The sequence below is a fragment of the Ranitomeya variabilis genome, chromosome 2, assembly GCF_051348905.1.
Source record: "Ranitomeya variabilis isolate aRanVar5 chromosome 2, aRanVar5.hap1, whole genome shotgun sequence".
NCBI lineage: Eukaryota > Metazoa > Chordata > Amphibia > Anura > Dendrobatidae > Ranitomeya > Ranitomeya variabilis.
The window spans coordinates 641,578,494-641,602,387 of NC_135233.1; the positions used below are offsets into that span (position 1 = coordinate 641,578,494).

The 23,894-nt window shown below is 44.9% G+C and overlaps 1 long non-coding RNA gene across 1 annotated transcript in view; it reads right to left on the reverse strand.

Annotated features, from left to right (window-relative positions):
• LOC143807509 (uncharacterized) overlaps positions 1-23,589 on the reverse strand; it is a 119,585-nt gene extending 95,996 nt beyond the window's left edge. The window contains exon 1 of the long non-coding RNA XR_013221752.1: positions 23,367-23,589. This is a non-coding gene — a long non-coding RNA (uncharacterized LOC143807509). The remainder of the gene's footprint in view (positions 1-23,366) is intronic.
• Positions 23,590-23,894: the final 305 nt, after the last annotated feature.

Here is a 23,894-nt window from a genome sequence, read left to right on the forward strand (position 1 = left end):
ACCATTTTTTATCACTTTTTATTCCGATTTTTGTGAGGCAGAATAACCAAAAACCAGCTATTCATGAATTTCTTTTGGGAGAGGCGTTTATACCGTTCTGCGCTTGGTAAAATTGATAAAGCAGTTTTATTCGTCGGGTCAGTACGATTACAGCGATACCTCATTTATATCATTTTTTTATGTTTTGACGCTTTTATACGATAAAAACTATTTTATAGAAAAAATAATTATTTTGGCATCGCTTTATTCTGAGGACTATAACTTTTTTATTTTTTTGCTGATGATGCTGTATGGCGGCTCGTTTTTTGCGGGACAAGATGACGTTTTCAGCGGTAACATGGTTATTTATATCCGTCTTTTTGATCGCGTGTTATTCCACTTTTTGTTCGGCGGTATGGTAATAAAGCGTTGTTTTTTGCCTCGTTTTTTTTTTTTTTCTTACGGTGTTTACTGAAGGGGTTAACTAGTGGGCCAGTTTTATAGGTTGGGTCGTTACGGACGCGGCGATACTAAATATGTGTACTTTTATTGTTTTTGTTTGTTTTTTTTAGATAAAGAAATGTATTTATGGGAATAATATTTTTTTTTTTATTATTATTTATTTAGGAATTATTATTTTTTTTTTTTACACATGTGGAAATTTTTTTTTTTACTTTTTTACTTTGTCCCAGGGGGGGACATCACAGATCGCAGATCTGATAGTGTGCACAGCACTCTATCAGATCTGCGATCATACTTTCATCGGAGCAGGCTGCAGCTTTCATCTGCAGCCTGCTCCGACCCGGAAGTGCTCCCTGCAGGACCCGGATACAGCCCCTCGGCCATTTTGGATCCGGGGCCTGCAGGGAGAAGACGTTCGGTACGAGGTGAGTACATCACCTTGTACCGATCGTCTCAGGGAAGCCCGCAGGGAGCCCCCTCCCTGCGCGATGCTTCCCTGTACCGCCGGTACACCGCGATCATGTTTGATCGCGGTGTGCCGGGGGTTAATGTGCCGGGGGCGGTCCGTGACCGCTCCTGGCACATAGTGCCGGATGTCAGCTGCGATATGCAGCCGACACCCGGCCGCGATCGGCCGCGCTCCCCCCGTGAGCGCGGCCGATCGCGTATGACGTACTATACCGTCACCGGGAATTAAGGCCCACCCCACCTCGACGGTATAGTACGTCATATGGGATTAAGGGGTTAAAGGGAAGGTGCCATCAAAAAATTTTTTTTTCCAGCGATTGAATAAATGTAAAGAATTAATGTTTAAATTTTCTTAAAAAATATTATCATTTGTTTATAATTTAGTAAAATATGAAAAATAATTTTAAAAGGTTTGGCATTTCCACTTTTAAACACTAGGGGGAGCAGCTGCTGAAATTACACAAAAACCTAGTGTACAAATAGCTCACATTACTGCACTGCAGTAATTATGGGCGGAGTCTGCTGACGTGTGTGTGATGTCACTCCTCTCCTCCCCTTCTGGGTGTTGGGATAAGAGAGGGTGATATTCAGGAACCCAGTGAGCAGCCATTTTATTGGTGACTGCCGAGTTATACTGACAAGTAGACAGTCACCGAGGATGGCAGGCAGCAAGGATTCTGGGAGATATGTGGTGGAGGGAGCAGGGTGACAGCAGCACAGAGTATTTCAGGAGAGCAGTGTGCTGGTCTATGGGGGCACCATGTTCAGTGCGCGGAGCAGCCAGGGATTTACATAGAGCGCTGTCTTTTATACACATGGATGGACCGTCTGCTTGTCTGCTCCACAGAAATCCAGGAAACATTTCTGCGGATTGATGGCCTGTTCTGATCCAGACTTTGCCTGCAAAGACCCCATTCCCCTCCTCAGATCCTGTCTTCTCCATCCTGTCCTGGCAATGTGTGAAAGCGAGGCGACAGGCGAAGTACGGGGTGATGCTGGGAAGGAAATGTAGCCATATAGTAACGATAAAAATGGGACCCCTCTCTTCAGCTGCCTCACCAGCCTTCCCCTGACTGCACCTAACTGGAGGTCATGCTGCCCCCTCTATTACCCCAGACCCGTGTGCAGGTGCTCAGCCAGAACCACCCTAGAATGGGTCTACTTTATTAAGATAATACTGCCATAGTGTTCTCACATAATACCGCCATATATATCAAACATAATACTGTCCTATAGTTCTCACATAATACCATCATATAGATTGCAAATAACGACGCCATAGTGTTCTCACATACCGACATATAAATCTCACATAATACCGCCATATAGATCACACATAATATTGCCATATAGATCACTCATAATACCGCCATATAGAGCACACAATACCGCCATATAGAGCACACATAATACTGTCCTATAGTTCTCACATAATACCATCATATAGATCGCAAATAACGATGCCATAGTATTCTCACATAATACCGACATATAGATCTCACATAATACCGCCAGTGTTCTCACATAATACCGCTATATAGAGCACACATAATACCGCCATATAGAGCACACATAATACCGCCATATAGAGCACACATAATACCGCCATATAGATCTCACATAATACCACCAGTGTTCTCACATAATACCGCCATATAGATCACACATAATACTGCCATACAGAGCACACATAATACCGCCATACAGAGCACACATAATACCGCCGTATACTTCTCACATAACGACGCCATATAGATCTTACATAATACCGCCATTTAGATCACACATAACGGGGGAGAGGAGTGATAGGAGAGGATTAGATACACAGCTCAGCAGTCAGTATCACACAGGACAGTATTAGATACACAGCTCAGTCAGTATCATACAGGATAGGATTAGATACATGGCTCAGCCGTCAGTATCACAAAGGATAGCATTAGATACACAGCTCAGCAGTCAGTATCACACAGGGGAGGATTAGATACACATCTCAGCACAGTAAGGGTATGTTTCCACTGTCAGGATGGCCGGCGGTATCGCCGCAGCGGCGAAGCCGCTTGGCGCTAAGCCCCGCCCCCTTTCTGGGACGCGATCATGCGGGATGTGTTAACTCTTCACATCCGGGATGATCGCTCGCTCCCATAGCGCCCTGTGATATGCCTTGCGGGGACGCTGCGTCCCCGCAAGGTGTACGGACATGCTGCGATCTGAAAAGACGCGCAGCATGTCCGGAGTCGCAGGCCCGCCGCGTGCGGGTTTCCACGCATAGTGGAGACGGGATTTCATAAAATCCCCTCCACTATGCTGGAACATCTGGACGCTGCTTGTTTGACGCTGCAGCTCTGCGCAGCGTCAAACAAGCAGCGTTTCCTGAACGTGGAAACATACCCTAAGGGTATGTGTCCACGGTCAGGTTTGCTTCAGGCTTTGGTCAGGATTTTATGCAGTTAAAATCCTGACCAAAAATGCACCTGAGGTCACTGGCAGGTCACCTGCGGTGTTCCTGCGTGTTTTGCTCATTGTAGCAACATGCTGTGTTCTGAAAAAACGCAACGCGTGTGCGTTTTTGCGGGAAATCCGCATGCGTTTTTTACTGCACAGTGGAGACGGGATTTCATTAAATCCCCTCCACTATGCTGTAACATCTGGACACTGCGTTTTTGACGCTGCGGCTCAGCGCTGTGACAAAAACGCAGCGTTTCCTGAACGTGGACACATACCCTAAGGCTATGTCTCCACGTTCAGGATGTCCGGCGGTATCGCCGCAGCGGCGAAGCTGCTCGGTGCTAAGCCCCGCCCCCTTTCTGGGACGCGATCATGCCGGATGTGTTAACTCTTCACATCCGGGATGATCGCTCGCTCCCATAGCGCCCTGTGATATACCTTGCGGGGACGCTGCGTCCCCGCAAGGTGTACGGACATGCTGCGATCTGAAAAGACGCGCAGCATGTCCGTAGTCGCAGGGCCGCCGCGTGCGGGTTTCCACGCATAGTGGAGACGGGATTTCATAAAATCCCCTCCACTATGCTGGAACATCTGGACGCTGCTTGTTTGACGCTGCAGCTCTGCGCAGCGTCAAACAAGCAGCGTTTCCTAACCGTGGAAACATACCCTAACACACAGAATAGGATTAGATACACGCTTCAGCAGACAGTATCACACAGGATAGGATTAGATACACAGCTCAGTCAGTATCACACAGGATAGGATTAGATACATGGATCAGCAAACAGCATCACACAGGAGAGGATTAGATACACGGCTCAGCAGACAGTATCACACAGGATAGGATTAGATACACGGCTCAGCAGACAGTATCACATGAGCGGATTAGATACACGGCTCAGCAGTCAGTATCACACAGGAGAGGATTAGATACACGGCTCAGTCAGTATCACACAGGAGAGGATTAGATACACGGCTCAGCAGACAGTATCACACAGGAGAGGATTAGATACACGGCTCAGTCAGTATCACACAGGATAGGATTAGATGCATGGCTCAGCAGACAGTATCACACAAGTGAGGATTAGATACACAGTCAGCACAGTAACACACATGGGAGGAGATAACTGCTCAGAGTCAGCACCACGAAGGATAGGATTAGATTGCCTCTCCCCCTCCCCACTGATACTTACTTCACGGCTCCCTGCTGAGTCCTTTCTCCCTCCCGTCCTTGGTCTCCTCCTTCTCCTCCTCCTATAACCGCAGGTGTTGTGGATTCTGTTTGTGGGCTCCCTCTGGTGGTTACTGCTGGTACTGGGTGACTTTGGTGGGTTGCGGCCTTTGGTTTCCACCTGTCCATCAGAGGCTGGGTGTTTCCTATTTTACCTGGCCTTTCTGTCATTTCCCTTGCCGGCTATCAATGTGTTCAGATGTGCTCTGTTTGGTTCCTGCCTACCTGCTCCCAGATCTTTCAGGATAAGCTAAGTGCTGATTTTCAGTTGTTTGGTTTTTGGTCCAGCTTGCTTAGAATGTCTCTATGCTAGCTGGTTGCTCTAGTGGACTGAGGTTCTCCCCATGTGCCATGAGTTGGCACATGGGTTCTTGTAATCTCAGGATGGTTTTTTTGATTAGGGTTTTTTGCTGACCGCTCAGTCCCCTTTTGTATCATTCTGCTTTCTAGTTTTCAGCGGGCCTCTATTTGCTAAAGCTATATACATCATCTCTATGTGTGTGCCTTCCTCTCATTTCACCGTCAATACATGTGGGGGGCAACTATACCTTTTGGGGTTAATTCCTCTGGAGGCAAGTGAGGTCTTTGTTTTCTCTGCAGTATTAGTTAGCTCTTAGGCTGGTGCGTGGCGTCTAGAACCAACGTAGGCACGCTCCCTGGCTATCTCTAGTTGCGTTTGTCAGGCGTAGGGCAGCGGTCAGCCCAGGTTCCATCACCCTAGAGCTCGTCCGATATTTGTTATACTTTGCTTGTCCTGTGCTATCCCTAGCCATTGGGGATTCATTACAGTATAGCCGGCCCACAAAGTGTTAATTGTTTGGGCTGAAGCAGGAGGAAAAGAAGTGTTCAAGGAAAATTTTTTTTTTTTTTTTTTTTTCCTTCAGAGTTTTGCTGCCTAGCCCTTAATTGCTGTCTAGCTGCTTCTTACCTCCTCTTAACCCTTGAATGGCTCTGATCTTAGCTGTTTATCATGGATGTCCAGAGTTTGGCTTCCAGCCTGAGTAATCTCGCGGCAAAGGTTCAAAACATACAGGATTTCGTTGTTCACACTCCCATGTCTGAACCTAGAATTCCTATTCCAGAGTTTTTTTCTGGAGATAGATCTACCTTCCTGAATTTCAGGAACAATTGTAAATTGTTTCTCTCTTTGAAATCTCGCTCCTCTGGAGACCCTGCTCAACAGGTCAAGATTGTTATATCGTTCCTACGGGGCGACCCTCAGAATTGGGCATTTGCATTGGCACCAGGGGATCCTGCATTGCTCAGTGTGGATGCGTTTTTTCTGGCATTGGGATTGCTCTATGAGGAACCTAACCTAGAGATTCAGGCTGAAAAGGCTTTATTAGCCCTCTCTCAGGGGCATGATGAAGCGGAAATATATTGTCAGAAATTTCGGAAATGGTCGGTGCTTACTCAGTGGAATGAGTGCGCCCTGGCTGCAAACTTCAGAAATGGTCTTTCTGAGGCCATTAAGGATATTATGGTGGGGTTCCCTGCACCTACAGGTCTGAATGAGTCTATGGCTATGGCCATTCAGATTGATCGGCGTTTACGGGAGCGCAAACCCGTGCACCAGTTGGCGGTGTCTCCTGAACAGGCACCTGAGACTATGCAACGTGATAGAATTCAGTCCAGAAGTGAACGGCAAAATTATAGGCGGAAAAATGGTTTGTGTTTTTATTGTGGTGATTCAGCTCATGTTATATCAGCATGCTCTAAACGCACAAAAAGGGTTGATAAATCTTTTGCCATTGATACTCTGCAGTCTAAGTTCATTTTGTCTGTGACTCTGATTTTTTCACTGTCTTCCATTTCCGTCGATGCCTATGTGGATTCAGGCGCTGCCCTGAGTCTTATGGATTGGTCATTTGCTAAACGCTGCGGTTTTAGTCTAGAGCCTCTGGAAGTTCCTATTCCTCTGAAGGGAATTGATTCTACACCATTGGCTATGAATAAACCGCAGTATTGGACACAAGTGACCATGCGCATGACTCCCGTTCATCAGGAGGTGATTCGCTTCCTTGTACTGTATAATTTACATGATGTACTAGTGCTTGGTCTGCCATGGTTACAAACTCATAATCCTGTCCTGGACTGGAAAACAATGTCTGTGCTAAGCTGGGGATGTCAGGGGGTTCATGATGATGCACCTCCAATTTCTATCGCTTCATCTACTCCTTCGGAGATCCCTGCGTTTTTGTCGGATTATAGGGATGTTTTTGAGGAGCCTAAGCTCAATTCGCTCCCTCCCCATAGAGAGTGTGACTGTGCTATAGAATTGATTCCTGGCAGTAAGTTCCCTAAGGGTCGTTTATTTAATCTGTCACTGCCAGAGCATACTGCTATGCGGAATTATATTAAGGAGTCCTTGGAAAAGGGACATATTCGTCCATCTTCGTCCCCTCTGGGAGCAGGTTTTTTTTTCGTGGCAAAAAAAGATGGTTCCCTGAGGCCTTGTATAGATTATCGCCTTCTGAATAAGATTACAGTCAAATACCAGTATCCATTGCCATTATTTACTGATTTGTTTGCTCGCATTAAGGGGGCTAGGTGGTTCACTAAAATAGATCTTCGTGGTGCGTATAATCTGGTGCGGATAAAACAGGGTGATGAGTGGAAAACCGCATTTAATACGCCTGAGGGCCATTTTGAGTATTTGGTAATGCCTTTTGGACTCTCCAATGCTCCGTCAGTCTTTCAGTCCTTTATGCACAATATTTTCCGTGAATATCTGGATAAGTTTATGATTGTGTATTTGGATGATATTTTGGTGTTTTCTGATGACTGGGAGTCTCATGTTCTACAGGTCAGGAAGGTGTTTCAGGTTTTGCGGGCCAATTCTCTGTTTGTGAAGGGCTCAAAGTGTCTCTTCGGAGTCCAGAAGATTTCTTTTTTGGGGTACATTTTTTCTCCTTCTACTATTGAGATGGATCCCGTTAAGGTTCAGGCTATTTGTGACTGGACACAACCTACATCTGTTAAGAGCCTTCAGAAGTTCTTGGGGTTTGCTAATTTTTATCGTCGGTTCATTGCTAATTTTTCCAGTATTGTTAAACCTTTGACTGATTTGACTAAAAAGGGTGCTGATGTTGCTGATTGGTCTCCTGCGGCCGTGGAGGCCTTTCGGGAACTTAAGCGCCGGTTTTCTTCTGCTCCTGTGTTGTGTCAACCCGATGTTTCACTTCCTTTTCAGGTGGAGGTTGATGCTTCCGAGATTGGAGCGGGGGCGGTTTTGTCACAGAGAAGTTCTAATGGCTCGGTGATGAAGCCATGTGCTTTCTTGTCTAGAAAATTCTCGCCCGCCGAGCGCAATTATGATGTGGGTAATCGGGAGCTTTTGGCCATGAAGTGGGCATTTGAGGAGTGGCGTCATTGGCTTGAGGGTGCTAAACATCGCGTGGTGGTCTTGACTGATCACAAGAATCTCATTTACCTTGAGTCTGCCAGGCGTTTGAATCCTAGACAGGCTCGTTGGTCGTTATTTTTTTCTCGTTTCAATTTCGTGGTTTCATACCTGCCAGGTTCTAAGAATGTGAAGGCAGATGCTCTTTCCAGGAGTTTTGTGCCTGACTCTCCTGGAGACACTGGGCCTGCTGGTATCCTTAGGGATGGGGTAATATTGTCCGCCGTATCCCCAGACTTGCGACGCGCATTGCAGGAGTTTCAGGTGGATAAACCTGATCGTTGTCGACCAGAAAGACTGTTTGTTCCGGATGATTGGACCAGTAGAGTCATCTCCGAGGTCCATTCTTCTGTGTTGGCTGGTCATCCTGGAATATTTGGTACAAGAGACTTGGTGGCCTTCCTTGTCTAGGGATGTGCGTACCTTTGTGCAGTCTTGTGAAGTGTGTGCTCGAGCTAAGCCTTGCTGTTCACGGGCTAGTGGGTTGTTGTTATCATTGCCCATCCCGAAGAGGCCTTGGACGCACATTTCCATGGATTTTATTTCTGATCTCCCGGTTTCACAGAAGATGTCCGTTATCTGGGTTGTGTGTGACCGCTTTTCTAAGATGGTTCATTTGGTGCCCTTGCCTAAGTTGCCCTCCTCCTCTGAGTTGGTTCCTTTGTTTTTTCAGAACGTGGTTCGTTTGCATGGGATTCCGGAGAATATCGTTTCTGACAGGGGATCCCAGTTTGTGTCTAGATTTTGGCGGACGTTTTGTGCCAAGATGGGCATTGATTTGTCTTTCTCGTCTGCATTCCATCCTCAGACGAATGGCCAGAAGGAGCGAACTAATCAGACCTTGGAAACTTATTTGAGGTGTTTTGTTTCTGCTGATCAGGATGACTGGGTTGCTTTTTTGCCACTGGCCGAATTTGCTCTTAATAATCGGGCTAGTTCTGCCACGTTGGTCTCTCCTTTTTTTTGTAATTCGGGGTTTCATCCTCGTTTTTCCTCTGGTCAGGGGGAATCTTCGGATTGTCCTGGAGTGGACGTGGTGGTGGACAGGCTTCATCAGATTTGGAATCAGGTGGTGGACAATTTGAAGTTATCTCAGGAGAAGACTCAGCAGTTTGCTAATCGCCGTCGCCGCGTGGGTCCCCGACTTCTTGTTGGGGACTTGGTGTGGTTGTCTTCTCGTTTTGTCCCTATGAAGGTCTCTTCTCCTAAGTTCAAGCCTCGGTTCATCGGTCCTTATAGGATCTCGGAGATTCTTAACCCTGTATCTTTTCGTTTGGATCTCCCAGCATCGTTTGCTATTCATAATGTGTTCCATCGGTCGTTGTTGCGGAGGTATGAGGTGCCCGTTGTTCCTTCGGTCGAGCCTCCTGCTCCGGTGCTGGTGGAGGGAGAATTGGAGTATGTTGTTGAAAAGATCTTGGATTCTCATGTTTCCAGACGCAAACTCCAGTATTTGGTTAAGTGGAAGGGTTATGGTCAGGAGGATAATTCCTGGGTGGTCGCCTCCGATGTTCATGCGACTGATTTGGTCCGCGCCTTCCATAGAGCTCACCCTGATCGCCCTGGGGGTTCTCGTGAGGGTTCGGTGACCCCTCCTCAAGGGGGGGGTACTGTTGTGGATTCTGTTTGTGGGCTCCCTCTGGTGGTTACTGCTGGTACTCGGTGACTTTGGTGGGTTGCGGCCTTTGGTTTCCACCTGTCCATCAGAGGCTGGGTGTTTCCTATTTTACCTGGCCTTTCTGTCATTTCCCTTGCCGGCTATCAATGTGTTCAGATGTGCTCTGTTTGGTTCCTGCCTACCTGCTCCCAGATCTTTCAGGATAAGCTAAGTGCTGATTTTCAGTTGTTTGGTTTTTGGTCCAGCTTGCTTAGAATGTCTCTATGCTAGCTGGTTGCTCTAGTGGACTGAGGTTCTCCCCATGTGCCATGAGTTGGCACATGGGTTCTTGTAATCTCAGGATGGTTTTTTTGATTAGGGTTTTTTGCTGACCGCTCAGTCCCCTTTTGTATCATTCTGCTTTCTAGTTTTCAGCGGGCCTCTATTTGCTAAAGCTATATACATCATCTCTATGTGTGTGCCTTCCTTTCATTTCACCGTCAATACATGTGGGGGGCAACTATACCTTTTGGGGTTAATTCCTCTGGAGGCAAGTGAGGTCTTTGTTTTCTCTGCAGTACTAGTTAGCTCTTAGGCTGGTGCGTGGCGTCTAGAACCAACGTAGGCACGCTCCCTGGCTATCTCTAGTTGCGTTTGTCAGGCGTAGGGCAGCGGTCAGCCCAGGTTCCATCACCCTAGAGCTCGTCCGATATTTGTTATACTTTGCTTGTCCTGTGCTATCCCTAGCCATTGGGGATTCATTACACGCAGGGCTCCTGCGATTATCCTGGGAAGCTGGAGCTCACAGCACACTGTGAGCTCCAGGAAGATGGCGCTGATCTCCTGCCTCTGCTGTGGTGTGGACAGCTCAGGGGGCGTGGCCAGACACAGCAGGGAGCTGTCATGTTCCCAATGGCAGGGAATTTAACACATAACACGGGCAAATACAGGACGAGCTCTAGGGTGATGGAACCTGAGCTGACCGCGATCCTGAACCTCAACACTCATCTAACAGTAGCCGGGGAACGTTCCTGGGGGGACTCTAGACGTCTCGCGCCAGCCGGAGATCTAGCTACCCCTATCAGAAGAATAACAGACCTCTCTTGCCTCCAGAGAAATATTCCCATAGAAATAGTAGCCCCCCACATATAATGACGGTGAAATGAGAGGAAGGCACAAACGTAGTTATGAAAACAGATTCAGAAAAATGAGGCCCGCTTAAGCTAGATAGCAGAGGATACAAAAGGTGAACTGCGCGGTCAGCTTAAAAACCCTTCAAAATACCATCCTGAAATTACTTGAACTCATGTGCCAACTCATGGTACATGAGTGGTAATTTCAGCCCACTAGAGCAACCAGCAACAGAGAATTACATATCTGCAAGCTGGACTAAAAACATGTAAGCAAACATGAAACAGGGGAATCAGACTTAGCTTGTCCTGAAGGCTTTAGGAGCAGGTAGCAAAGGTAACAGAGACACACTGATACATTGATAGCCGGCAAGGGAATGACAGGAAAGCCAGGTTACATAGGAAACACCCAGCCTCAGATGGACAGGTGGAAACAAGAGGCCGCAACCCACCAAAGTCACCCAGTACCAGTTGTAACCACCAGAGGGAGCCCAAAAACAGAATCCACAACAGTACCCCCCCCTTGAGGAGGGGTCACCGAACCCTCACGAGAACCCCCAGGGCGATCAGGATGAGCTCTATGGAAGGCGCGGACCAAATCAGTCGCATGAACATCAGAGGTGACCACCCAGGAATTATCCTCCTGACCATAACCCTTCCACTTAACCAAATACTGGAGTTTACGTCTGGAAACATGAGAATCCAAGATCTTCTCAACAACATACTCCAATTCTCCCTCCACCAGCACCGGAGCAGGAGGCTCAACCGAAGGAACAACGGGCACCTCATACCTCCGCAATAACGACCGATGGAACACATTATGAATAGCAAACGATGCTGGGAGATCCAAACGAAAAGATACAGGGTTAAGAATCTCCAAGATCTTATAAGGACCGATGAACCGAGGCTTGAACTTAGGAGAAGAGACCTTCATAGGGACAAAACGAGAAGACAACCACACCAAGTCCCCAACACGAAGTCGGGGACCCACGCGGCGACGGCGATTAGCAAACTGCTGAGCCTTCTCCTGAGACAACTTCAAATTGTCCACCACCTGATTCCAAATCTGATGTAGCCTGTCCACCACCACGTCCACTCCAGGACAATCTGAAGGCTCCACCTGACCAGAGGAAAAACGAGGATGAAACCCCAAATTACAAAAGAAAGGAGAAACCAAAGTAGCAGAACTAGCCCGATTATTAAGGGCAAATTCGGCCAGTGGCAAAAAGGCAATCCAGTCATCTTGATCAGCAGAAACAAAACACCTTAAATAAGTTTCCAAGGTCTGATTAGTTCGCTCTGTCTGGCCATTCGTCTGAGGATGGAATGCAGACGAGAAAGACAAATTAATGCCCATCTTAGCACAAAACGTCCGCCAAAATCTAGACACAAACTGGGATCCTCTGTCAGAAACGATATTCTCCGGAATCCCATGCAAACGAACCACGTTCTGAAAAAACAAAGGAACCAACTCAGAGGAGGAAGGCAACTTAGGCAAGGGTACCAAATGAACCATCTTAGAAAAGCGGTCACACACAACCCAGATAACGGACATCTTCTGTGAGACAGGGAGATCTGAAATAAAATCCATGGAAATGTGCGTCCAAGGCCTCTTCGGGATAGGCAAGGATAACAACAACCCACTGGCCCGAGAACAGCAAGGCTTAGCCCGAGCACACACTTCACAAGACTGCACAAAGGTGCGCACATCCCTTGACAAGGAAGGCCACCAAAAAGACCTGGCCACCAAGTCTCTAGTACCAAATATTCCAGGATGACCAGCCAACACAGAAGAATGGACCTCGGAGTTGACTCTACTGGTCCAATCATCCGGAACAAACAGTCTTTCTGGTCGACAACGATCAGGTTTATCCGCCTGAAACTCCTGCAATGCACGTCGCAAGTCTGGGGAGACAGCGGACAATATTACCCCATCCCTAAGGATACCAGTAGGCCCAGAGTCTCCAGGAGAGTCAGGCACAAAACTCCTGGAAAGAGCATCCGCCTTCACATTCTTTGAACCTGGCAGATATGAAACCACAAAATTGAAACGAGAAAAGAATAACGACCAACGACCTTCTCTAGGATTCAGACGCCTGGCAGACTCAAGGTAAATCAGATTTTTGTGATCAGTCAAGACCACCACACGATGTCTAGCACCCTCAAGCCAATGACGCCACTCCTCAAATGCCCACTTCATGGCCAAAAGCTCCCGATTACCCACATCATAATTGCGCTCGGCGGGCGAGAATTTTCTAGAAAAGAACGCACATGGCTTCATCACCGAGCCATCGGAACTTCTCTGCGACAAAACCGCCCCCGCTCCAATCTCGGAAGCATCAACCTCAACCTGAAAAGGAAGTGAAACATCTGGTTGACATAACACAGGAGCAGAAGAAAACCGGCGCTTAAGTTCCTGAAAGGCCTCCACAGCCGTAGGAGACCAATTAGCAACATCAGCACCCTTTTTAGTCAAATCAGTCAAAGGTTTAACAACACTGGAAAAATTAGTAATGAACCGACGATAAAAATTAGCAAAACCCAAAAACTTCTGAAGACTCTTAACAGATGTAGGTTGTGTCCAGTCACAAATCGCCTGAACCTTGACGGGATCCATCTCAATAGTAGAAGGAGAAAAAATGTACCCCAAAAAAGAAATCTTCTGGACTCCGAAGAGACATTTTGAGCCCTTCACAAACAGAGAATTGGCCCGCAGGACTTGAAACACCTTCCTGACCTGTAGAACATGAGACTCCCAGTCATCAGAAAACACCAAAATATCATCCAAATACACAATCATAAACTTATCCAGATATTCACGGAAAATATTGTGCATAAAGGACTGAAAGACTGAAGGAGCATTAGAAAGTCCAAAAGGCATTACCAAATACTCAAAATGGCCCTCAGGCGTATTAAATGCGGTTTTCCACTCATCACCCTGCTTTATCCGCACAAGATTATACGCACCGCGAAGATCTATCTTAGTGAACCACCTAGCCCCCTTAATGCGAGCAAACAAATCAGTCAATAATGGCAATGGATACTGATATTTGACTGTAATCTTATTCAGAAGGCGATAATCTATACAAGGCCTCAGGGAACCGTCTTTTTTAGCCACAAAAAAAAAACCTGCTCCCAGAGGGGACGAAGATGGACGAATATGTCCCTTTTCCAAGGACTCCTTAATATAATTCCGCATAGCAGTATGCTCTGGCACTGACAGATTAAATAAACGACCCTTAGGGAACTTACTGCCAGGAATTAATTCTATAGCACAGTCACAATCCCTATGAGGAGGGAGCGAATTGAGCTTAGGCTCCTCAAAAACATCCCGATAGTCAGACAAAAACGCAGGGACCTCAGAAGGAGTAGATGAAGCGATTGAAATCAAAGGTGCATTATCATGAACCCCCTGACATCCCCAGCTTAACACAGACATTGTTTTCCAATCCAGGACTGGATTATGAGTTTGTAACCATGGCAGACCAAGCACTAGTACATCATGTAAATTATACAGTACAAGGAAGCGAATCACCTCCTGATGAACGGGAGTCATGCGCATGGTCACTTGTGTCCAGTACTGCGGTTTATTCATAGCCAGTGGTGTAGAGTCAATTCCCTTCAAAGGAATAGGAACTTCCAGAGGCTCCAGACTAAAACCGCAGCGTTTGGCAAATGACCAATCCATAAGACTCAGGGCAGCGCCCGAATCCACATAGGCATCGACGGAAATGGATGACAGTGAACAAATCAGAGTTACAGACAAAATGAACTTAGACTGCAGAGTACTAATGGCAAAAGATTTATCAACCTTTTTTGTGCGTTTAGAGCATGCTGATATAACATGAGCTGAATCACCACAATAAAAACACAATCCATTTTTCCGCCTATAATTTTGCCGTTCACTTCTGGACTGAATTCTATCACATTGCATAGTCTCAGGTGCCTGTTCAGAAGACACCGCCAACTGGTGCACAGGTTTGCGCTCCCGTAAACGCCGATCAATCTGAATGGCCATAGTCATAGACTCATTCAGACCTGTAGGCGCAGGGAACCCCACCATAATATCCTTAATGGCCTCAGAAAGACCATCTCTGAAGTTTGCAGCCAGGGCGCACTCATTCCACTGAGTAAGCACCGACCATTTCCGAAATTTTTGACAATATACTTCCGCTTCATCTTGCCCCTGAGAGAGGGCTAATAAAGCCTTTTCAGCCTGAATCTCCAGATTAGGTTCCTCATAGAGCAATCCCAGTGCCAGAAAAAACGCATCCACACTGAGCAATGCAGGATCCCCTGGAGCCAATGCAAATGCCCAATTCTGAGGGTCGCCCCGCAGGAAAGATATTACAATCTTGACCTGCTGAGCAGGGTCTCCAGAGGAGCGAGATTTCAAAGAAAGAAACAATTTGCAATTGTTCCTGAAATTCAGGAAGGTAGATCTATCTCCAGAAAAAAACTCTGGGATAGGAATTCTAGGTTCAGACATAGGAGTGTGAACAACAAAATCCTGTATGTTTTGAAGTTTTGCAGCAAGAATATTCAGGCTGGAAGCCAAACTCTGGACATCCATGTTAAACAGCTAAGGTCAGAGCCATTCAAGGGTTAAGAGGAGGTAAGAAGCAGCTAGACAGCAATTAAGGGCTAGGCAGCAAAACTCTGAGGGGAAAAAAAAAAAATTTCCCTTAAACACTTCTTTTTCTCCTGCTTCAGCCCAAACAATTAACACTTTGTGGGCCGGCTATACTGTCATGTTCCCAATGGCAGGGAATTTAACACATAACACGGGCAAATACAGGACGAGCTCTAGGGTGATGGAACCTGAGCTGACCGCGATCCTGAACCTCAACACTCATCTAACAGTAGCCGGGGAACGTTCCTGGGGGGACTCTAGACGTCTCGCGCCAGCCGGAGATCTAGCTACCCCTATCAGAAGAATAACAGACCTCTCTTGCCTCCAGAGAAATATTCCCATAGAAATAGTAGCCCCCCACATATAATGACGGTGAAATGAGAGGAAGGCACAAACGTAGTTATGAAAACAGATTCAGCAAAATGAGGCCCGCTTAAGCTAGATAGCAGATGATACAAAAGGTGAACTGCGCGGTCAGCTTAAAAACCCTTCAAAATACCATCCTGAAATTACTTGAACTCATGTGCCAACTCATGGTACATGAGTGGTAATTTCAGCCCACTAGAGCAACCAGCAACAGAGAATTACATATCTGCAAGCTGGACTAAAAACATGTAAGCAAACATGAAACAGGGGAATCAGACTTAGCTTGTCCTGAAGGCTTTAGGAGCAGGTAGCAAAGGTAACAGAGACACACTGATACATTGATAGCCGGCAAGGGAATGACAGGAAAGCCAGGTTAAATAGGAAACACCCAGCCTCAGATGGACAGGTGGAAACCAGAGGCCGCAACCCACCAAAGTCACCCAGTACCAGTTGTAACCACCAGAGGGAGCCCAAAAACAGAATCCACAACAGGAGCAGCACAATGTAAACTATACGGTGGGACGCCGACTGCAGATCCTATGCCCAGGGCTGCCGTATTTGCAGAGTGTAAGTGTCGTGCAACTACACTTACACTCCTGCAAAGCAAAATGGCGGCGACCAGTGGCTGAAAAAAAAATTAATAATGAAAAAATGTTACAGTTAAAAAATGTAAATTTGTATTAAAAATAATTGTTTATATAAACAATCATTTTTAATACAAAAAATAAAATGCGGCACCTTTCCTTTAACCCACTTACACATATTTTCCCCTATCCCCATTATTCTCATTTTATGTATCAACCTTTTGTGTGGCACCGTATCAAAAGCTTTTGAAAAGTCCATATACACTACGTCCACTGGGCTCCCTTGGTCCAGTCCGGAACTAACCTCTTCATAGAAATTGATCAGATTAGTCTGACATGAACGGTCCCTAGTAAACCCATGTTGGTATTGGGTCATGAGGTTATTCCTCTTCAGATACTCCAGTATAGCATCCCTTAGAATGCCCTCCAGGATTTTACCCACAGTAGAGGTTAAGCTTACTGGCCTATAATTTCCGAGTTCAGTTTTTGTCCCCATTTTGAATATTGGCACCACATTTGCTATAAGCCAGTCCTGTGGTACAGACCATGTTATTATGGACTCTTTAAAGATTAAAAATAATGGTCTATCAATGACTGTACTTAATTCCTGCAGTACTCGGGGGTGTATCCCATCCGGGCCCGGAGATTTGTCAATTTTTGTGATTTTTAGACACCGCCGTACTTCCTGCTGGGTTAAGCAGGTGACATTTAATGGGGAATTTTTGTTATCACTAGTCATTTTGTCGCCATGGGATTTTCTTGTGTAAATACTGATGAAAAAAAGTCATTTAGCATATTGGCTTTTTCCTCATCCTCATCCACCATTTCACCCAGACTATTTTTAAGGGGGCCAACACTATCATTTTTTAGTTTCTTACTATTTATGTAGTTAAAGAATATTTTGGGATTATTTTTACTCTCTCTGGCAATGAGTCTCTCAGACTCAATCTTCGCTGCCTTGATTTGCTTTTTACAGAATTTATTTAATTTTCTGTATTTATTTAATGCCTCCTCACTACCTACTTCCTTTAATTTGTCTAAATGCTTTCTTTTTGTCACTTATTGTGCCCCTTACAGCTCTATTTATCCATATTGGTTTCCTCCTATTTCTAGTATGTTTATTCCCATACGGTATATACTGTGCACAGGTCCTATCCAGGATGCTAATAAACGTCTCCCATTTTCTTTGTGTATTTTTATGTCTCAGGATATCGTCCCAGTTAATTGCCTCAAGATCCTCTCTCATCCGTTGGAAATTTGCCCTCCTGAAGTTTAGTGTCCTTGTCACCCCCCTACTACCCATCTTATTAAAGGTTACATGAAAACGTATTATTTTGTGATCACTATTCCCCAAGTGACCCCCAACCCTTATATTTGCTATGCGGTCTGGCCTGTTGGTTAATATTAGGTCTAGCAGTGCCCCCCTTCTAGTTGGGTCCTGAACCAGTTGTCAGAGGTAATTGTCTCTCATAGTTGTCAAAAATCGATTACCTTTGCTGAACTGCAGGTTTCTGTTCCCCAATCTGTTTCAGGGTAGTTGAAGTCCCCCACAATAATGACTTCTCCTTGAGTCGCAGCTTCATCTATTTGCTTTATGAAGATATTCTCCGATGTTTCCATTATTTTTGGAGACTTATAACTAACCCCTTTCAGTCATTTATTATTTTTCCCCCTCCCCTTATCTCCACCCACAGGGACATTTTCATTAGATTCACCTATATTATCACGCAGGATGGGTTTTAACCCCTTTACCCCTAAGGGTGGTTTGCACGTTAATGACCGGGCCAATTTTTACAATTCTGACCACTGTCCCTTTATGAGGTTATAACTCTAGAACGCTTCAACGGATCCCGGTGATTCTGACATTGTTTTCTCGAGACATATTGTACTTCATGATAGTGGTAAAATTTCTTTGATATTACCTGCGTTTATTTGTGAAAAATTTGGAAATTTGGCGAAAATTTTGAAAATTTCGCAATTTTACAACTTTGAATTTTTATGCAATTAAATCACAGAGATATGTCACACAAAATACTTAATAAGTAACATTTCCCACATGTCTAATTTACATCAGCACAATTTTGGAACCCAAATTTTTTTTTGTTAGGGAGTTATAAGGGTTAAAAGTTGACCAGCAATTTCTCATTTTTACAACACTATTTTATTTTAGGGACCACATCTCATTTGAAGTCATTTTTAGGGGTCTATATGATAGAAAATAACCAAGTGAGACACCATTCTGAAAACTGCATGCCTCGTGGTGCTCAAAACCACATTCAAGAAGTTTATTAACCCTTCATGTGTTTCACAGGAATTTTTGGAATGTTTAAATAAAATTGAACATTTAACTTTTTTTCACAAAAAATTTACTTCAGCTCCAGTTTGTTTTATTTTACCAAGGGTAACAGGAGAAAATGGACCCCAAAACTTGTTGTACAATTTGTCCTGAGTACGCCGATACCCCATATGTGGGGGTAAACCACTGTTTGGGCGCATGGCAGAGCTCGGAAGCGAAGGAGCGCCACTTGACTTTTCAATGCAAAATTGACTGGAATTGAGATGGGACGCCATGTTGCGTTTGGAGAGCCCCTGATGTGCCTAAACATTGAAACCCCCCACAAGTGACACGATTTTGGAAAGTAGACCCCCTAAGCAACTTATCTAGATGTGTGGTGAGCACTTTGACCCATTAAGTGATTCACAGAAGTTTACAATGCAGAGCCGTAAAAATAAAAAATCATATTTTTTCACAAAAATGATCTTTTCGCCCCCAATTTTTTATTTGCCCAAGGGTAAGAAAAGAAATTGGACCCCAAAAGTTGTTGTGCAATTTGTCCTGAGTACGCTGATACCCCATATGTGGGGGTAAACCACTATTTGGGCACACGGGAGAGCTCGGAAGGGAAGGAGCACTTTTACTTTTTCAACGCAGAATTGGCTGGAATTGAGATCGGACGCCATGTCGCGTTTGGAGAGCCCCTGATGTGCCTAAACAGTGGAAACCCCCCAATTATAACTGAAACCCTAATCCAAACACCCCCCTAACCCTAATCTCAATGGTAACCCTAACCACACCCCTAACCCTGACACACCCCTAACCCTAATCCCAACCCTATTCCAACTGTAAATGTAATCCAAACCCTAACTTTAGCCCCAACCCTAACCCTAACTTTAGCCCCAACCCTAACTTTAGCCCCAACCCTAACTTTAGCCCCAACCCTAACTGTAGCCCTAACCCTAGCCCCAACCCTAACCCTAGCCCTAACCCTAGCCCTAACCTTAGCCCTAACCCTAATGGGAAAATGGAAATAAATACATTTTTTTAATTTTTTTATTTTTCCCTAACTAAGGGGGTGATGAAGGGGGGTTTGATTTACTTTTATAGCGGGTTTTTTAGCGGATTTTTATGATTGGCAGCCGTCACACACTAAAAGACGCTTTTTAGTTCAAAAAACATTTTTTGCGTTACCACATTTTGAGAGCTATAATTTTTCCATATTTTGGTCCACAGAGTCATGTGAGGTCTTGTTTTTTGCGGGACGAGTTGACGTTTTTATTGGTAACATTTTCGGGCATGTGACATTTTTTGATCGCTTTTTATTCCGATTTTTGTGAGGCAGAATGACCAAAAAACAGCTATTCATGAATTTCTTTGGGGGGGGGCATTTATACCGTTCCGTGTTTGGTAAAATGGATAAAGCAGTTTTATTCTTCGGGTCAGTACGATTACAGCGATACCTCATTTATATCATGTTTTTATGTTTTGGCGCTTTTATACGATAAAAACTATTTTATAGAAAAAATAATTATTTTGCATCGCTTTATTCTGAGGACTATAACTTTTTTATTTTTTCACTGATGATGCTGTATGGTGGCTCGTTTTTTGCGGGACAAGATGACGTTTTCAGCGGTACCATGGTTATTTATATCAGTCTTTTTGATCGCGTGTTATTCCACTTTTTGTTCGGCGGTAGGATAATAAAGTGTTGTTTTTTGCCTTTTTTTTTTTTTTTTAACGGTGTTCACTGAAGGGGTTAACTAGTGGGACAGTTTTATAGGTCGGGTCATTACGGACGCGGCGATACTAAATATGTGTACTTTTATTGTTTGTTTTTTTTTATTTAGATAAAGGAATGTATTTATTGGAACAATATTTTTTTTTTATTATTTATTTAGGATTTTTTTTTTTTTTCACATGTAATTTTTTTTTTTTTTTTTTTACCTTTTTTACTTTGCCCCAGGGGGGCATCACAGTAAAGTGACAGATCGCTGTACCGCCGGAACACTGCGATCATGTTTGATCGCAGTGTTCTGGGGGTTAATGTGCCGGGGCAGTCCGTAACCGCTCCGGGCACATAGTGTTGGATGTCAGCTGCGATAGTCAGCTGACACCCGGCCGCGATCGGCCGCACTCCCCCTGTGAGCGCGGCCGATCGCTCTGGACGTACTATTCCATCCTTGGGAAGTAGGGCCCACCCCACATGGACGGAATAGTACGTCTAATGGTAGAAAGGGGTTAAGGATGATTTTACATACAGACACCTCCCCCTCGCTTATCCGTTCGGTCATTTCTGAACAGACTATAACCCTGTAAGTTAACAGCCCAGTCATGGCTCTCATCCAGCCATGTTTCAGATATCCCCACCATGTCATAATTATGCTCCAACAACATTAATTCTAATTCCTCCATTTTGTTGGCGAGGCTTCTGGCATTAGTATACATACACTTTATGTATCTCTCTGTACCTCTATTCTTTCTTAAATTATTAATTGTTCTAACCCCACCCCCCATGCCACCGCCACACCCAACTTCTTTGTGCCCAGGTCTCTATCTGCACTTTCTTCCCCTCCTATAAAATTAATACCCTCCCCCCATTCCCTAGTTTAAACACTCCTCCAACCTTCTAGCCATTTTCTCCCCCAGCACAGCTGCACCTTCCCCATTGAGGTGCAGCCCGTCCCTAGCGTAGAACCTGTAGCAAATAATGGTAAACTGACTGAACAGCAAACTAGTCTGAACTGGTGCATAACCAAAAACAACTTGCATAGCAAATAAATGGCTGCACTAAATTGTACTAAAGCAAATGAATGTGTGATACATGAACTGTGAATAGGGTAATGGCTTGAGAAATCTATGAAAAAACACATGAGATGCTTAGCACAAAATTTGGCCGGATGGGTCACACTAGACAGTTAGGTTAGGGACCCATCCGATTCATGAGATTACCTTGACGTTGGTGGATGGGCTAACATTTTTTGGCCAAATTTTGTGCTAAGCATCACATGTGTTTTTTTATAGATTTCACAAGCCATTACGCTATTCACTTTTCATGTATCACACATTCATTTGCTTTAGTACAATTGAGTGCAGCCATTTATCTATTTGTAACGGTTCTTAGTGCCAGCGGTGGCCAGATATTAGCAGTCTAAGCTATTATTCAGGCGAGGTTTGGCGCGGATCAACTCAAAAATGTCTTAAACTCTAAGTGCACATAGCATAAGATGGCAGTCATGGGGGCCTTCAGCAGATTTAAGTGCCGATGTCACTGATTGACCGCAGCACTTAAAGGGAATCTGTCAGCAATATCAACCTTCCTAAACTGTCTATATGTGCATATAAGTCATAGAAAGCTAAATAAAATGATACCTTGATATCTGCAATCTGATGTCTTATTCCAGAGTAATCCACACTTTTCTTATATGTAAACGAGCTGTTCCATACTATGGGGTGGACACTGATCTACGTCAGAATCTGCCTCCAGAGCTTATTTTGAATAAAGAGGGGACATTACCAGTGTTAGAGATGTAACTAACATGGAACAGTAGAACTGAACTTTGTCTACTTACAAACATATGCTGCAGCTCTCACAGCTCTGCTGTATTACAACAATATTGCATCATTGGCTACAGGAGAGATAGTAATGGAAGCACTTGTGTCAGTAATAATCACATACAGCTCTGCAGTGAGACCAGGAAAGCAGAGTGCGGACATTACATATCACATCAGTAACTCCTCCTTCATGTAAAATAATCTCTGGAGGCAGATTCTCATGCAGATTAGTGTCCGGCCCATAGATCTTAACAGCTCATTTACATACAAGAAAAATGTGGATTTCTCTGGAATAAGTCATCAGATCACAGATATCAAGGTGGAGGGTTGATCCTACTGACAGATTCCTTTTAAATGGCTAAACAGCAGTCATTGAAGCTGGCATATGCAAAGTATGGTATAGGCTCAGCTACTGACCCACTCTATACTTAGGGACCTAGGACATATTATTACATCCTATGTTGGGAAGGGGTTAAGTATTTTCTGAGGCATGCTGTTTAACATCATTCCAGTTAATGAAAAGTATCACTGAAAGACTTTTTTGTTTTTCTTGGGCTGAGTTCAGAGGGGCATATTTTCGCTCTGTGTGCAGTCTGTATGCACAACGGACTGGACAGCACGTGGACCAATATAAGCCAATGGCACAATTCATGCAATGTTTCTCCGCACACACACACAAAAGAGGTCTTGTACTAAGCACTTTAGTAGTCATATGCTTTCATGTTTATCTTCTCTTTCAAGCAATTATTATGTCTGTGTAATATGTAGTATACACAGCAGTTTCTATATTTATCAGGATCGGTGTAGCTGCTCATAAATAAGACAGCAATTACCACAAGTATAGCGTGATCACAAGATTAAATCACAAGTTTTACTGAATCTTTTCTCACAAAATTCTATATACCAAGCTGCTCAGCACCCCGTGATAACATGGTGCCTGCAGATTGCACTGTGTTTTCATGGTGACAGGTTTCCTTTAGGCTATGTTCATACCTTACGTTTTTGCTGTTTTTTGCGTTTTTTTTAATGCAAATTTTAAGCTGCGTTTTACAGTACCAGCAAAAGCTATGAGATTTCAGAAATCTCATGCACACACATTGTTTTTTTCTCCCCTGGCTGAATTGGAAAACTGCTGCGTTTTTTAATACTGTAGCATGCCACTTCTTTCAGTGTTTTTTTTTCACCCATAGAAAGCAGTGAGTAAGTGCAAAAACACAGCAAAAATGCAGTCTCCTCACCTGGGTGTCTTGGTCTCCTCAACTGGGAATGGCAGCTAGGATTAGTATAGTTTAATTAAATTAGTTATGTATGTAAAATAAACATTGGCCAACCAAGGTGTGAAGCACTTGTCTACAGCCTCCATCATGTCTCCTGGGCTGGGGCACCTGTGTGATATCCCTGGGGTGACCAGCACTTGTCTACAGCCTCCATCATGTCTCCTGGGCTGGGGCACCTGTGTGATATCCCTGGGGTGTCCAGCACTTGTCTGCTGCCTCCATCATGTCTCCTGGGCTGGTGCACCTATGTTATATCCCTGGGGTGTCCAGCACTTGTCTGCTGCCTCCATCATGTCTCCTGGGCTGGGGCACCTGTGTGACATCCCTGAGGTGACCAGCACTTGTCTGCTGCCTCCAACATGTCTCCTGGGTTGGGGCACCTGTGTGACATCCATGGTGTGACCAGCACTTGTCTGCTGCCTCCATCATGTCTCCTGGGCTGGGGCACCTGTGTTTGATCCCTGGGGTGACCAGCACTTGTCTTCTGCC